The sequence below is a fragment of the Myotis daubentonii genome, chromosome 17 (assembly GCF_963259705.1).
Source record: "Myotis daubentonii chromosome 17, mMyoDau2.1, whole genome shotgun sequence".
Classification (NCBI taxonomy): Eukaryota; Metazoa; Chordata; class Mammalia; order Chiroptera; family Vespertilionidae; genus Myotis; species Myotis daubentonii.
Window position 1 is genome coordinate 37156803 of NC_081856.1, and position 16243 is coordinate 37173045.

Consider the following 16243-nt stretch of genomic DNA (forward strand, 5'->3'; position numbering starts at 1 on the left):
ACAGAATAACATGGATTGTTTTAAGGTGTGTGTTTTCAGCAGATGGTAAATGGGAACAAACCAGAAACATAGTGAATTGGGTGCTAGTTCCAAGAATACTAGTCCTGAAGAATATATTTATTATATAATATTATGTAGATGTTGACAGCATCTCTTAGTGACACAGATTTCTCTCGAATTCCTCTTTCCGTGGGTTTGTAACTATTATACATAATGGTTTCATTGCCCTCAATACCTATAGTGATATTGAGATTTGTGATACCAAACTTCTTTTAAACAAGAACTATCCTTTTAAAAACAATAAGCATGTGAACCTTTTTCATTTTAAAGAGAAAGTATGATCTTCCTTCCAGTAGGCCCATAGTGCTCAATCTCAGCCTGGATGCACATTAGAATCATCAAAGGAGATTTTAAAAGAGATACCAATGTTTGGACCCCTCTTCTTAGAAATTCTTAATCACTTGATTTGGGATGGTTCTAATGTACAAGCAGAGTAAGAACTACACCCCATTCCTTCAATTCCCTGTTATCTTATTTGTTGAGTTTTGCTAGAGGGGAAAAGAAAACCAAACAAAAACAAAAACCCTTTCTACAGACTGACGGCCTCCCGACGTGAACTGGTTGGGGCCATTTTATTTATGGTTTGCAAGGTCTTACCTTTGCTGGGTTACATCTGGGGAGGCTTCCTTAGTATCAAGAGGCTACTTCAAGAAACATGTGAAGAGGTGTCCCAAACTTTCCTCTGTCAGCGTCATGGGAAGATCAGCAACTTAATGTTGAAATGAAACCATCTGGCCCTTAAGGAGTTCTCTCTCCATCTATAGGAAGGTGTAGATTTTAAGCCACTCTTCAAAATAAAGCTGTCTTTGGCTTAATGGATAATAATATTTAGAAAATGATTTGTTATGTGCTCCCCTCCTACATGGTAATGAGAGATGCACAGTTATCTGGGGATGAGAAAGGGAGAGATAATGGAAGTCAATTTTGAAGGCCTCCATAAGAATATACATCACTGAATATTCCACATCTATTATAGGTGATTGGAGAGAAACCATTAAAATTCTTGATTCTGATATCTATTTTAAAGTAACGTACTTCTTGAATGAAGAACAAAGGAGTCAGCTTCAAGGCTGAATAATGGGGTGGTGTGACTTTATGTGCCTGATACCTTCAAAACTAGGGATAGTTGATGTTCTTGTCAAAGGATCTACCCTTGAAAACTTTTAACTTGAAAAATTGGAAGCACACATTTCTTGATAAATCTTACTATTGGCTCCTGTCTGGTCTCTATCTGATGGGGTAAGAACTGGGGTAAAGAGATTGGGTGTCTTTCTCTATGACAAGGCAGAAAAGTGCTACTGAATTTAATCACCTCTTTTTACAAAGGTCAGTTATTTTCAGAAGAATTATTTTCATCTACAAATTCATTTTAATGAATTTCAACTATGAACATAGTGCATGGTAGGTGTGTGAGGAAAGCCAATGATGAATAACATTATTAAAACTTTCAAAGCCTTATAATCCAGAAGAAAAAAGTACAAGTCCTAAAAACAAGCGTAACATATGAATTCAGCCCTGGTCCCACATAGTATCAGTTTAGATTTCTCCAAGATGAATTTTCAACCATGACCTAGTTCGGGCAGCCCATTTTTCTTACCAAATTCCCAGCCCAGTGGAAAGAACTTTTCTAGTTCCTTCTGAGTTCTCAGTTTTACACGGGAATGCACCTATAGCTTCCCATGCTACCAGGCCTGCAAACTCTTTTCCCCCAACTCTGTACTCTCAGGTTAAAGCCTCAGTAATTAGAATATCCAGGTTCAATAGCCTCATGACCCATTTGGCTTTAGCGCCCATTCATTGCTCTGGCTTCAGATTGACTCTGTTCATTTCTGGCACCATGTGGTTTTTCCAGCTTAGATATAGATACGCATATTTGTTTGTTTTTAGTTGTTATATTCCATTCAACAATATATACATTTAGAGCAAGGGGGGGGGCACTAATCTGCCATAATGACAAGACCTCATCTTCATCTATATGATACCATCTTGCTAATTTAACTTCCTCGGTATCTTAAGTTTGCATGCCTCTTTTCACATTAAATAAGCCAATGGGTTACATGGGCTGTCTGAAATGCAGCCTAGAATACTGTTGCTCTGCCTTTACAGGTCATAGTTATCAGCGATGACAACTCCCAGGGGACAAGCACTGCACTACATGCAGACATGCATTAGCATCACTGGAAGATGAAAACAAACTTAAGAGCAGAGCACATGGTATTACGGATAATCCTCTTTGCAAGGAAAACATATTTTTCTTTTTAAGTCAGCAGCTATCTTTTTGGCAACTCTATTTCATAGATTCAGGCTCAAAGAGTAGCACTTTTTTTTGGTTTGGCAGTGATCATTGGTGTCTTTATATTATTTCTCAGCTTCTTTAGAATAAACTAGAAGTTTTGCTCCCACTTTTGCTTGCTGTGACCAAATCTTCAGAAACTGGAGGGTCCTTGGGCACTAGCCACAGCCATTAGCTGCAGTTGCGTGACTTAATACTTGGTCAAATGTCTCTCTCAAACCTGAAATATAATCATGAATTTTTTTTGGGGGGGGGAGGGGTAAAAATATAAACTATAAAACCAGAGTGACAGGAAGGTGCTAGGAGAAATGTTCAAAACATTGGTGTGATTTATGAACATGTGGCAAACAGATGTGGTGGGCCAATAGGGACCCTCATCTCCTTTTATAAATTTGGATCACATTTGTGTCTCTCCTTCACACACCCCCCCCCCCCAACCCCAGGTTCATAATATGCTTTATTAAAATGCTCTGCAGGTCATATGGGTGATTAATAATTGTTGATGACAGAAGTTTGGTTTTGGTAAGCTGCATAGTGAAAGATAAATACAACTGGCTATTTTAACCTCTGTATATTAAACTTATTAGAGTGAGGCTTCTTTGTAAGATGGTCTTTGTTGAGATTATGTGTGATTTATGGAAATGTCACCAATGACCTTGTTTCTGGAAAAACTCTTAAAATCCCTTTTGTTGTAATCATCACTTTGAGTTTCAGTTATCACTACGGAACACCATTTTTGGAAAAAAGCATAAACAAGAGCAATTAAAATATGCGTCAAGTAAAATAAATATAGGGTAGCTATCTGGGAATAAAATTAAAAAGCAAGCCCTGAGATGGATATTGGAATTACAAATTTATTTGTAACCAATTCTAAATGTGGTGTTTAAACAAAGCAAATGGATAAGGAATATTGGAATATTCTCTTCCAACTCTGACATGTCTAGAACCTTTAGATAAGCCTTTTAAATCATTTTACCTTTGTTAAGAGAGCAAATTTCTACAATTTGTGTTTGTAATATAGTTTGAAAATATTTTTTCTTTATTTTATTTTATATTTCTCCATCATTTATTGAAAAAAAATTTAATAAAACAAAGCAACTAACAAGAATTACATCTATATGGCAAGGAATTCACAGTATAAATATTTTTATAATGAAGAATTTGTTTTCCTTTTACCCTTGTCAAATCCTCAATTTCACTTATGTAGAAGTAACTATTATTTAGCATGTAATTATTAAATAAAGGTTCTAATATTATAAGCCAATCTTTCAATAACAATATTGAAATGTACCACAAATTGCATTAGTAATCTGTGCTATTTATTCACAGCGAGGTAATTGTCACTTGTAAGGCTGGTAATTATAGAAAGATCATATACCAGTAAATCCCACCTCACTCAAGTGATATATGGAGGAAATTTTGAAAGGGAAAAAATTTTAAATAATGAAAATAATGTTGTAAGCCTGATGATAATTGATTTGGTGAATTTCTGCTTTGGCTGGGACTTTGATAGGCAAAACTGAAAAATTATACACTCAAAACTCTTGAATTGTAATTTCCAAAACCCCTGCATTTATTCCATCCATTTATTCCTGGCAGTTGTCTGGAAGTCACAAAGAATGATTGCAAGATCAGGACCTCCTACTATGTGTTACAGGAGTCAGCGCAGAGCAAGTCTGTGCCTAAGGAGTGGGCTTAAAGGAGAAAAGGAATCGAGAACCCCCATACTTTACTTCATGCCCTCATTTTTCATTCAATTAAGGTAAATCATAAAAACAGTAACAAAACTGAAAACACACGTGGTAACAATATCCAATGTGTTTGAGAAATAATGCAGAAGATGGACTTAACCACCTCAAAAAATTTGGGAATTTATTCAGGGGTCTAAATGGAAGTCTGGTATTTTGATTACCTGGACAACTTTCCTTCAGCTCTGTTCACATCATCAGCTTCCCTCGCACTTCTATCAGTAATGACTAGTCACTCAGTTTTATACCTGAGAATGTGTAAGAGAGCTCCCCTCAAAAAAATAAAAATGAGTGCTGTTGCCCTTTTTGTGTCTTTAGAATGTTTTATCGTCAGTCTGAAACTGGGTTAAGACATTTAGACTTGAATAACTGGAAAGTCTCTTGATTCTTTTCTAAATTGAAGTGCCTTGGTGGTTGACAATTGAAGAATGATTTACAATTCTTGGAGTACTTTGTGGGTTTGGTGTATAAACCCAGTTCTTAATATTCAAGCTACTTGGAAGTTGGAGCTTGAATAATAGCTAGTCATTTCTAAAATGTGGAATTTGTCCAATTTTGAGTAAGTACCCAAACTGATATGTTTTCAAAAATGTGAATTACCCCCATTCCATTGTCTAGGGAGCCAATGTAGAAGCAGTAGTCTTTTTTCTTTCAAATTTTAAAATAATATGATATTAGAAAATTAAAAACTCGGATATTCATATTTGAATATTATAGTCTGGATATAGTCCCCAGTCAGTGTAGTGTGGCTCTGCAATGATACCATAAACCTGCATATTTTACCAGCTCAAATCTTGAGAATGTGGGAGGTAGCCACATCATCTTGTATATCTTTTCATAACAAAAGCTCATGTTACATTAATCCAGACTTTCAAAAATAAATTCAAATATACTGGTTTCCCATCAGTATAGTAGTTTTGAATTACCCTAGCAATGAGACCAATTCAACTCCTGGCTACTCTTAGCCAACATGAACAAAATAATGGTTGCATTTTTTATCTTTCTTGAAACTAGTCAAGAAGCCTTGAAGGTAATATGTAAGCTCCATAGCATTTTAATTAATGAGAAGAGGCAACTAGATAACTAAGAACTTAAAAACTGTGTTTACATCTCACCTGATCTGTTACCACCTACAACATTGTAAGTAAAACCTCCAATCATTCTTTTGCTGGTTCCACAAATAGTTACTCCCCTCTATATGTTAAGCGTCTCATTAGGAGCTAGGTGTGTAAAGATTTAAACACAAACAAATAAAATGAAACAACAACAAAAAAACCCACTATCCCTAACTTTTAGTAGCTCATATTGAGAAAAACAGAAATATAGCTACCTAATTAAAATCCTATACAATGTAACTGCTATAATAGAGGTATGTCCAAAGTTCTATAGAAATACAGAGAAAGAAAGAAGTTGCTACCTCTAGAGAAGCTAGATAAAGTCACATAAACTATGTTTCATGTGGTATTTTCTAGGTGTGAGGCAACGATAATTATCGTGAGTGGTTTGAGCAGGTAGGCAGAACTATAAACAGGGATATTAGGGAACAGATATTAAGGATGCTTAGGTCCACATTACAGAGTGTCTTCTATATTATGTTAGGAAGTTTATTTATATTCACTATAGGCAATGAAGTGTCTTTCAAGGTTTAAAGATAGAGGGCTGACATGATCAGAACTATAAAAATGGATTCTGGGGAACAAGACTCTAGTGAGAAAGAATAAACAGGAGGCACCTGAAAAAAATGAAAATCCGAACCAAGAAAACTGCCATGGGGATGAAGAGGAAGGGTTTGGAAATTAAGTTTCTTGGCTCCAAGACACAACTGTTCATGTTCACCCCTATGTCCATCCACACCCCTTTCCCAGTACTCTCTCCCTCCAAACTGTCCCACATTCTACAGATTTCCCATTTACCGCCTTAAAAATTAGGGTCTATTTCAGATATACAGAGAGTATAAGGACCAGTGTAAAAAACACCTGTGAACCCACTATTCTGTTTAGGAAATAAAACATTAACACTGATGAAGTCTTCTGTGTGGTTCTCCATTTTAAAACATGAAGATTTCCTTCTTTGATTTTTATTGCTTAATAGTGTTCTATTGTTTAAACATACCAAGATTTATTTATCCATCGCTCATTAATAGACGTTCAGATTGTTTACATTTTTTGCTGCAATAAGCAATGCTGCTATAACAATTACTGCACATGTCACTTTCTTTACATGTGTGAGTTTATGTAGGAACAGAATTCCTGTCAGAGTGTGCAGTTTCAGCTTCATTAAATATTGACACACTGTTCTCCAAAGTGATTATACCCATTATACTCTTACAAGCAAATTACTAAATTAAATTAAAAGAGAAATAAAATAAAAACTCTTGGTGTTCTAAAGCTTCACGAATACTCAATATTGTCAGACTTTTAAATTGTTGCCAGATTGTGTAAAGCTTTTTAAGCCATTAAGGGCTCTTTGGCTTTTTCTCTAAGAGAGAAGGAAAGCCACTGGAGGATTTTAAGTAGAAGGATGAAATAATCTGTCTAAGCAGGAACATTCGGGCACTGGGTTGAGAATAGACGATAAGGAGGTAAATGAATAGAACCCGGTAGACCAGTTCAGTGGTTATTTCAATAACCTATTTAAAATATGATGGCAGATTAAGTCAGAGTGGTAGCAGTGGAGGAGGAGGGAGAACTGAAAATATATCCAGCCTCTGGATATGTTTAGAAAGTGGTGACATTTTGAAAGTAAAGACAGTAGTAGGTTTGCTGTTGGATTGCAGGCAAGGTGTGTGAGACTGCAAAGTCTTAGCATGAGTAACTGAAAAGTCAGTTGCTGTTTACTAAGATTAGAAGGAATTCAGGGCAAGAGGTTTGGAGGAGATATCAGGAGTCAGCTTTGGGCTTGGCATGTTGGAGAAGACTTTTTTTTAGAGAGAGAATGGAAGGGAGGGGGAGAGACAGAGAGAGAAACATCAATGTGAGAGAGACACATCAATTGGTTGTCTCCCATACAAGCCCCAACCAGGGCCAGGGATCAAGCCTGCAACCCAGACATGTACCCATGATTGGGGGAGGGGGGGGATGGATCGAACCTGAGACCCTTCAGTCCTTGGGCCAATGCTCTATCCACTGAGCCAAACCGGCTAGGCCTGGAGAACACTTTTAGATACCCAATTTAAGATAGTTAAGTCTAGAATTAATAGGATAGTTCAGAACCAGAGTATACACTTTAAAATGTTTATAATATTGATAGTATTCAAAGCCCAGAGACTAGAAGAGGTCACTAAAAGAATAGTAGTCAGAAGAAAAAAAGGTCTGTGGAGAAACTGTCAGAGGAAATAGAAACAGAGGAGGAAAACCAAGACAGTGACTGAGCCTGAGGTCAAATAAAACGTGTCCTCTGCTGCTGACAGTTTAAGTAGGTTGAGAACCGACATTGATCATTAGATTTAGCAACGTGAAAGTAATTGCTCATTTCTCAACAGTAGTGTTGGTGAAATAGTATGGGTGAAAATTAAACTAGAACATTTTAAAAGAGGAGAGAGAACAGGAATTTATTCTTTGTATGATTTTTTTTATGTAATGGGGAGTAAAGAAATAGAGCTGATGCTGGATGGTGAACTGGGGTCAAAAGAGTTTTTTAACATTGGAAAAGTATTAACATATTTATGGGAATAATTAAAATAAATAAAAAGGATGATGCAATAGAGAGCAGATATAAATTCTGGAGTGATGCCCTTGAGTTGAGACTACTCAAGGTACTAATGAGTAAGCAAAGGGAGTGTGAACAGTTCATCAATTGTGGTCAAAGGGAAGGCAGAATAAATGGGCATGGATGCAGGTTGAGAAATGGAAGTTGTGGCAAAAGGGTGTAGAGTTGATGGTTTCTCAATGCAGTAGGAATAAGGATCAGCTTAAAGTATGAAAGAAGGGGTGGTGCTAGAACTTTCAGCATAGAGGATAAAGTATGAAATAGTCATCTAGGAGAAAGAGACTGAAAATTATTCTTTCTGATTTTTAATCTGCTTGGATGATTTCACTAAACTGGTCTCCTAGTTTCTGTCCTTGTCCTGGATTGATTCCCTTTAAACAAGATCATGGCACTCTGCTCAACACCTCCCAATAGCCAACAATCTTGCTCAGAGTACAAGTCCCTTATCTCTCCTACGAGGTTCTAAACTATCTGTTCCCGCAGTGCCTTTCTCCCATCCAAGTACTAACCAGGCCCGACCCTGCTTAGCTTCCGAGATCAGACGAGATCGGGCGCGTTCAGGGTGGTATGGCCGTAGACCCCGCATTGCCTTTCTAAGCTCACCTGCAACTGCTTTTCCCCTCACTCACATCATCCAGGCAAGCAATTGTGTTTATTTTGTTCACTAATGTCTCCTCAGCACTTAGAACAGTATGAAATTGATTAATGGTGCCTATCAGACAGATTAATTTTATGTGAAAGAATTATACAGTGGGGCCTTGACTTACGAGTTTAATTCGTTCCGTGACTGAGCTCATAACTCAAATTACTCATATGTCAAATCAATTTTCACCATTATGTACAATGAATTGAAGGCTGGGCTGGTGTTGTGGCATTCACTGTGACGTTTGCTGGACCAACTAGCAGTGGGGTATCTGAAGCTGGCTCGTAACCTGAATTTTAGCTCGCAACTCAAAGCGAAAAATCGGCCGAGAGACGGCTCATGTCTCGAAAAACTCGTTATTCGGGACACTCGTAAGTCAAGGCCCCACTGTAGTGGTGAAATAAGGATCACAGAAGAATGAAGAGTCTCAGAAAAAGAAAAGATGAAAGAATAGATTGTCACCCTGGTCATCTTAATGAAATGAGCATTGAAAATGGGGGAAGGTAGGTAGAATAACAAAGAAAAAGATAGACTAGAAAAAGGAACAAGAGAGAACAAAAGCCCAAAGAGGGTATAATAATTGAATTCCTTATCTTCTTTTAGAGTCAGAGGTGGGAAGCAACTATTCATCTATGTCACATATCACCGCACACCAGCCTTTCCCACCATATCAAGGGCAAAGCTATCAATGTCAGCAGAATTAAATAGCGTAAGAACACCAGTCTTTTTTCTGTAGTTTTTTATTCTGTTTTTTTTTTTCTAATTTTACCCAGAAAGATAAATCTTTTCTGTGTTATGTCACTAGACTGCAGAATGTGGTTTCTTCTCTAGGGAGAATTGTCTCAATAAATCAGTATTTTAATAATATTCACCTTCCATTTCAAGATTTTTCTTAGGAACAAGGAATTGCCTACAGTAAGGTGTACTCTCCATAATGTGAGAGCTAAAATTAATTTTAGGAGAACTTTAAGGGTGAATATATTTATCAAAAGAATTAGTGCCTGCCTCTAGAAGAAGACTTAAATTGATCAAACATAGAGACTATAATAATAACAAAAACACAAATGTGACATTTACATGTGTCAGGTGCTACTCTCAACATTTTACATGTGTTACTTAGTTAATTCCTTACAACCATCCTGTAAGAAAGGTACCATTACTATCCCCAATGGAGCAATGAGGAAACTATGACATGCCCAAGATCCCACAACCTATAACTGGAATACCCAGAACTCACACCCAGGGAGTCTGGTTCTAGACCTTGGGCTTTTAAATTCTCCATGATACTAAAATAAACATTTGTTAGATGGATAAAAAGGTAAATTAAGGAATGAAATGATGGTTAAATTCAGTCATTTTTTATATGTTTTTTGATATGTATTTTGTTTCACAATATGTATCTTATTGAACTAGCAGCATTTGTGCGTGTGTTTTATTAAATGCTAGAGAACCAGAAAAACACCAAAAAAAACCCCTCTATATCTTTGTGAGTTATTGTGTATGCGTGTGTTTGTGGTTGTTTAATATCAGAAAGTTTGCACACTAGTTTTTGAGGTAATTTGTTGTTCTTTTCCCCAAAGCAATACATGGCTTTTATTGCATCTTTAAAACATCACAAGTAACTCTGAGGAGTCAGAAGCACCTTGCTGTTTGTAGCTGTACCGCTGAACTGTTCTTTTTCAGAAACATAGACACCACCTCCAAAATTTCCGATAGCCTTGTTTTTAACTATTGTGACTTGCTGAATCAAAGCAGCTGACTTTCATACAGTTCAATGTAGTTTCCTTTAAGAATTAACTCATCTTTCTGGTCTTGAGATAGTGAACAAGCAATACCTGACCTTACCCGAACCCTGTGGATGTGTTTTTTGCCCAAGATGGTTCTCATTTCAACAAGAGGACCATTCTCCTGAATAACGATGTTGACCGGGAAGTGAGCGTACACAGACCTCAACTTGTATCGAAAGCCCAGTATAGCACCCTTAATCGCGTTCTGTACGTGACTGCACACAGTGCAAACTGTAGCCAGTGCCTTTCCATTTTGACACCATTTGTCGACCCAGAGCCTCTTCTTTTTCTTTCCAAGGAGACTGAGTTCTACATTGATGTGGTTGAAGTCCCTTCACAATAACTGTGCATCCCTTCAGAGTGATGTCCACATTTTCTGGAATGTCAGCAGTCTGATTGCTGAGAAGGGTCTTCCTCCTCGCAGTAGATGTGGCAAAGAGAGCTAAGATCATTTGTTTCTGATAAAATTAACAATATTTTTCCAGGACTCTTCGAGAGAATTGGAACTAAAATTGGGCCTAGCAATCATATGACAACTTAGGAGAAAAATTGGGGCTAGTAATTTAAGATCCTCCAGGAAATAAACATCAAATGTGGATTGAAAACAAAATCTTTTATTTGATAACTGATAATTTTTTGAAATAAAACTCAGTAGCTCTTTTTTTTTTTTTTTTAACTCAATAGTTCTTTCTCTCTTATCTTTCTTAGGTCTGCACAGTAATTTCTCTGCACAGAGAAAGAAGGATAATCTGTAGGCCTGAAAAGTATTGAATGGAAGATTGCATGTGATGCTAATGAATTTGTGCCTTGTTAGAAGATTTTGTCTGTGGATAAGGCTGCTCTACCAGAGTTCATGGAATCATTTACAGAAGGAATCTGATAGTAGTACATAGCATTGAGCTCCTGAAGTTCTTTGGTCTCTACAAAGCAGCACCACCAATGTGACAGGTATGTTGACCAATAACAGTGATGAATTTGATAGTTTGAAAAGCTGAGGAATCAATTGGGCTCCTTTCTTTCTAATTATGACACTTTCCAAGCTGGGGTCAGGGAGAATGTTTGAAAAATATATGATGTATGTGTTATCTAAAATCATTCAATTATTCATTAAATGAATATTTGATGATAAGTGCTCATCATTATGTCAGCATTTGGTATAAAAGACACTTGGTAGTCAGAATGTCTGGATTTGAATTTTTACTATGTGATGTACCAGCTCTTTAACATTGGACAGTTTCTTAACCTCCTTATTCCTCTATCTCCTCATTTTAAAAATGTGGTAATAATAACAGCTACCTCACTAGGTAGAGAGAATTAAGGTTTCAGGGCAGTGCTTTATTCGGCAAAATGTTTAATGGGTACTTGTTGTTGTTGTTATTTTCTCATATGAGACAGAACAGTAAAGAGGCAATTGCAACTAAGAGCAATGGGGGCACTGATAAGGCTGAGTACAGGATGCTGTGAAACCACAGGAGGGGCACCTAAGGTAACCTTAGAGATCGGGACAGGTTTCCTGGAGGAAGTGATTTTTAGGACTAAAGGATGAGTGAAACAACTACAGTACTCAACTCTCTGTAAATCTCTTCAATTGCAAGACCAACTTAACATGTAACCACATTCTTTCATAAGTTTCCAAGGAATGTTTTCCATGGAATTGGATTTTGTGAACCCATTCCTTATCCATAGAACTGCACTCCTTCTCCCAGCGTACACACACATTCAGCACTCTTGGAAAAATATAAATCTAAGAGAGGTGCTTTTACCATGAAATTATACATTTACAATGTGATTAAAATACAGAAATAAAATGTAACCTGTCAAGTCAGTAATTTTACATTGAAACTGAAATGTCTCTGATTGGGCTAAAACCCAATCTCATCAATGACTGATGGTCATAGTCTCTTCTAGGATCATTCTAATTTTATCCGAGCCTCAGTTATAGTTGTTAATCTCCGTGCTTCTCAGTGCCGACAGACAACTCTGTTATACAGTGTGTCCTCCACTATATGCTCAACTACCCACGTTATTTTAGAATCTGCTCATTACCACCTAATGAGGAAAAAGAAAGAAACTGCATTTCCATATCTTTGGCATATGCCACCTTAATTTTTTTTCTCTCATCTTTCTCTTGCTGCTGTTGTTTCATGTATCTCAATCTGTTTCCTACCCTGCCTGCTTCCTCTCCTTACTTGGATGGATTATAAGGTAGCTGAGGATAGGGGCCATTGAAGGGCTGCTGTATCCCACCCCGCTGGCTGGATGTGCCCTATGTAGTTCCAGGGGGCACCATCCTCACAGTGCACAGTGTGTGCCCCTGCAGCTGAGCAACATGGCAGCCCCTGGGCTCCTTTGTAGGGTTCATTGTAATAGTTATCTTTGTACATAAATATCTATTAAATCTAAGGTAGTCAATCAATAAATATTGGTTGTTTCATTGATTATTGATTGTTCAAAGGAACAAGCTCATGTTTTATGTTTCTACAGTCAACAAACATTTAAAATTTTCCATGCGCTTTTCATCTCTAGTATTAGAATATTTCTTTTCTAACAATTAATAATCTATTTTAAATAATCAGAATAAATGTTGGCCCAGTATTAAAACATTTAAACAAATCTATTTGTTGAGGACCTAGATAGTCATGTCCATGTGAAATTTCTATTATTAAGTGATAAATGGATTTGTATCTATCTCAATAATAAATCCATTGGGTTCAATAAGATTTGGATATTAGAAGCACAACTTTACCAGATTTTTATTTTTACTCATAGCACCGCATATTCGTTGGGTATTAATAAAACAGTGATTGAGGCAAAACCTCTTTGAATATATATATTTCATTTAAAATTAAACAAGTTAACCAGTGTATCTTGCGCTAACACCAAAATGTATAATTCTGGAAATAACAGCTACATTATAAAATGTATTATTGCTTGGTAGTTTCTTTCTTTTGGCTGATTTCATGATACAGAGTATTTTCTCCAAAACTGGCTGAAAGGAGGTTTCTCTCAGAGTTTTAAAGAGGAAGTGGAATGCAATAATCACATAAAATTCAGAAAACATTTTAAATAAGTGACCTCAGTTAGAGCTCACAGATCCACATTATAAAAGATGCTTGCTATAAATTATTATAGCATTTGCTTATAATGACCCTCCATTTGGAATCAATTGAAATGCACAAGTGCTTTTAGGTTGACTTTTGAACTCCTCTGATTGTGGCAAAGATAAGAGTAAATGATGGACTAATTAATTTGTGCACACTTGGCAAGTTAACGAATATGGTAAAGTAAATAGTTGGCTATTTCAGGCAACCTTAAGTGCATTAAGCACTTTAAACTCTTTGTTCAAATCTGAGGGCCCGTCATTGGTGCTTGAGGAATGTCTTCAGCTTCTTAGTCTTCTTTGAGACTGGTGTCCCAAGTCAGGGCCTCTTTGATTGTCCGTCTTGCTATAAACCGTGGCTCTTGTTTATGTCCCCTGACCTTGGCTATTTTCAGGGCGGTGGCCTGATCTTGATCACTGCTTCCTCCAAGTGAATTATAAGTTTACTGTTCTGATCGAGAGATCAATTCGCTTTTTCTAGGGCTGCTGCAACCCAGGTTGACTGCTGAGAGTGCATGTGTACACATACACATGTAATTTTGTTTGTTATTGTTGTCATGAATAGTAGAGAAAAGACTAGAGCTAAGATGCATAATTTGCTTCTTGTATGTACTTCCTGTAAAATACTTTCTTTAAATGTCACAATTTATGAACAGAATGTATACTTGCCCAATTAAAGTATATATAAGGAATATACATACGAAAAAAATAGGACAGAGAGGCCATATAATTATTTAAGGTTACACTTATGAAAAGGTGGAACAAAATGTATATGCAGGATTTCATACCCCTTTTCAAGAGTGTTTCTCAAAGTCATCTACTTAGCAGAATCTTCTCAAGCACTTGTTTAAAATGCATGCATTCCCTGCCTCATGGAAACCTAGGGATAGGTCCCAGAAACACCACCCTTGTGTGTCCAGAAAGTTCAAGAAATAATAGACGTTAAATGATCAACAAATACTAGAATAAAGGATATGAAAACCCAAATGACTTTTCCACTTGAAGCATAGTTTTATGGAAAGTGTCAGGCACCTGAAAATAAGGTTTTATAGTGACAAATGTCTTTTCAGGAATGATTATGGCTTTATGCAAAGTCGATCCCAATAAATCTTTTCTACAAAGCTCAAGTCTCAGTCCAGGCTGGAAGTAAATCATTTTCCCTGGCACCACAGTTCCAAAAAGAAAGCCAGTGAGGACAATATTACAAATGTTGCTTTCCTGGCACTAGCTATCTAAAGAATAGTTGCATTGGCATAACTTTTCTCTCATGACCTGTTTTTAAACAAAGAATAAAAATTATGGGCATTCATCTATGCAGAAAATTATAAAGACTAGAAATGAAGAAGTGAACCAGATCTAATACACCCAAAAGGAAATCAGCATTCTATGCATTAAATAAATAGGCTTTTTTTTAATGAATAAAGTGAAGGTACACCGAATTAACATTCAACGAGACAATAAAAGAAAAGAATGTTAACTTGCAAAGAGGAACTTACTGACCTGCTAGTTAGCACTAATTTAGGTTATTGTTAAGAATTTTACCGTAAACCTGGTTTTAAAAATAGGCCTGCTATTATTTTAAGAAGCATACTATTTCCAGAATTCAATATATGTTAAGTTTCAGAACTAAAAATTCACCATTAAGGAAAAATAGCTTCTGCAAAGGCATTCAACTTTCAAAAAAAGAAAAAGTCAAGTGTGAAAACAGCTGGTAGCAAAGAAAGGTGTCAGAATACCAAGTAAGAGCTGACCAGAAGAGCAGCAAATATCAATAAGAAATGAAGGAAGGAAGGAAGCTGTCCGTTGATGATAGAAAAGAAAGCATAGGGTTGACTTCAAATGTTACTAAATTGAGGAGGAGGGGACAATCTGATTGCTGGATTGAATCAGCCCATCTGAAAATAAGTCATGACGTGTGCGTAATTATATCAGGTCTTGTGTGAGTCAGGCACATGGACCTAAGAAGTAAATCAGATTTTCTGATTAATGCTAACTGGAGCCAGAGAATGAATGGTCTAATTTAGAGAGATATCGCTAATTCTCTGATTATGGATACATAAGAATGAGTGAAAAATACCATTTTTTTCACTTTCAGCAAATAATCTTTCAAAATGTACATCAGGCTAATGTCACCCCACACTGACAAGTTGGGAGTATGAGAGGGAGAGGTATCCTTTCTTGGCTCGCCTTGGAGGTTCTCTGGCTGGGCTTATCCAGTCAGAATGGGAACAGCAGGCAACAAGCTACCAAGGGCAGAATGCAATAGTCAATTTTGATGAAAGGTTTTATTCATGAAAGAGGTGATAACAAGAATGGAAATGCTCCAAGAGCCGGGATGCCTGCCTGGTCATACCAGTTCTGCCATATAGTCACAGAGACAGCTATTGAGTCAAAGATGAAAACACAAGACAAGTCAAGCCTGTCAGCCTCCACTCATTTACCTGGCCACCTTGAATATTGGTAATTATCTTCATTCCTTTGTATTTCTCTTTGGGGTAGCTTTCCCCTATTTCTGTTAATTGGATACTGCTTATCAAAGACAGTCTGGGAAATAGGAAAAAAGCAATTCCTGTAACTTGTATTTTAAACATATGAAAACGTTTGCCCTGGCCGGTGTGGTCCAGTTGGTTGGAGCATCGTCCTATCCACCAACAGGTGGTGGGTTTGGTTACCCAGGTTTCATGTTTGATCCTCGTTCAGGGCATGTGTTGGAGGCAACCAACTGATGTTTCTCCCTCACATTGATATCTTTCTCTCTCTCATTTTCTCTCTCTCTCTCTCTCTCTCTCACAAAAAGTTTAGAAAACTTTCTAAAGTAAGATACTGTTTAAAGAATCCGTTTGTAACCCCCACTATCACCACGGCAAAGCAGTGAGACTTTATTTCCCCATAAGGACCCACTGG

The 16243-nt window shown here is 36.9% G+C and overlaps 1 long non-coding RNA gene and 1 pseudogene across 1 annotated transcript in view; one reads left to right on the top strand and one right to left on the bottom strand.

Moving 5' to 3' along the window:
• The window catches only part of LOC132220163 (uncharacterized), a 79864-nt gene extending 68683 nt beyond the window's left edge, over nt 1-11181 (top strand). Inside the window, exon 3 of the long non-coding RNA XR_009449699.1 lies at nt 10976-11181. This is a non-coding gene — a long non-coding RNA (uncharacterized LOC132220163). The remainder of the gene's footprint in view (nt 1-10975) is intronic.
• On the bottom strand, nt 10065-10691 carry LOC132220080 (large ribosomal subunit protein uL6-like; annotated as a pseudogene).
• Nucleotides 11182-16243: the final 5062 nt, after the last annotated feature.